A 1573-nucleotide genomic window follows, 5' to 3' on the forward strand; every position below is an offset into this window, starting at 1 on the left:
GGTTGATATTGTGTAAGGGTATGCATGCATGGAAGCCAGTTCTTAATCCTAGATGATGCTCTGAGGCCAAAGAGCCCTAGGGATCTGCCTGTCTCAGCCTTCCTGCCACTGTAGCTAAAAAAGGCTTCTCCACGCAAAGCTTTTATACATGTTGCCAGGGGTTGAATTCACATTCTCACAGTTGCGGGGCAAGTAATTTAGTAGCTAAGTTATCTTCCCAGCCAGTCCCTTCTGTTTAAATATGCAAAGTGAAGTTTCCCTTGTCTAACTCAAACTGACTGCAATTGACACATGGTATGACCAGGAGATTTAAGCAGTCAAGACTTTAAAAACTCCAGGGATAGCACTTTCAACTGGGCAAATATAAATGACTATCAACATTTTTTACATATTTTGTTCCCTTAAATATGTAGCATTCTATGGACTTTACACTTCGCTTTCATCTTCAAATTCTACAATTTTCATGATTTTACCTGAGGGAATTCAGAACCTCAATGTTTGACACTTTCAGAGCTAATTCATGCATACCAACTCCAGGTTTACTATGTGAAATCCCAGCTTGACATGTTGGCTAACATGGAGGTTGTAGTGGCTCCCCAAGGCTGGGATAACTGTCTGTCACAAGTCGAATGAAGCCATGGATAGTCTTTCCCTAAAGTTCTAGATGTTCAGAGTATAACATGCCTGTGTTGGCAGAGCCCTGCTCCCTCTGAAGGCTGCAAAGATGATGAACTTACTCTGCCTTTCTGGGATTCCTGTCACTGTCAGTGCTCTTCAGTCATTACCTCAAAGCTGCCTCACTTGGTTCTCTGTTCTCCTGGCCTTCCTCACCTCGTACATCTAATTACCTCTCTAATTAGGAGAACACTAGTCACTGGAATAGGGATTACCTAATCTTAACTGAAGTGACCATAATGTCAGATTCACATTCACAGGGGTTAGGACTGGACATACTTACTTGGGTGTGCAGCTCACAATATATGGGTTTTGTTTAGCTGAGTATCTTCCCTGTGTGGTACTGTTATTCTAAAGTGACTGAAGCAAATAGTTAAACCCACTTCAGAAACACAAAAACATAAGAAAATTTTAAGAAGTTAGACAAAAACACAGTTATGCAAAGTCAGAACTCAAAGTGGGTTTTCTGGATCCTGGCCTGATGGTTCTCAAATTTTATTACTTAAATTCAATAAAAACAACTAGGAGTTTCTAAATATTTAAGGGCACAATTTGTGCTTGGGGATAAAGCTACTGAATATTCAGTCTCACACAAGTCTGCATTCTAGTGACAATTAGGCAGCCAAACAAGAGTAGGGGAGGTAATTACAGCCTGTGTAAGCTAGCTGTTGCTGTACACCAATGACAAGTTTAGTGCACGAACCTGGTAAGAACTGAATGTCCGCTGTGGTTGGACTTCCTCTCTTTTCTGGATTTGGAATCTACAGTATGTCCTGAACTGCACTCAACTGAGTCAGCTCACCATTATTCTGCAAGTCCTGCTTATTGCCCTTGAGGCCAGTAAGCTAGCCTGGCCTTGTGTTCAAGATGATAGTGGAGGGTCAAGAGAGAAGTCAGT

The sequence above is a fragment of the Apodemus sylvaticus genome, chromosome 8 (genome assembly GCF_947179515.1).
Source record: "Apodemus sylvaticus chromosome 8, mApoSyl1.1, whole genome shotgun sequence".
Lineage (NCBI taxonomy): Eukaryota > Metazoa > Chordata > Mammalia > Rodentia > Muridae > Apodemus > Apodemus sylvaticus.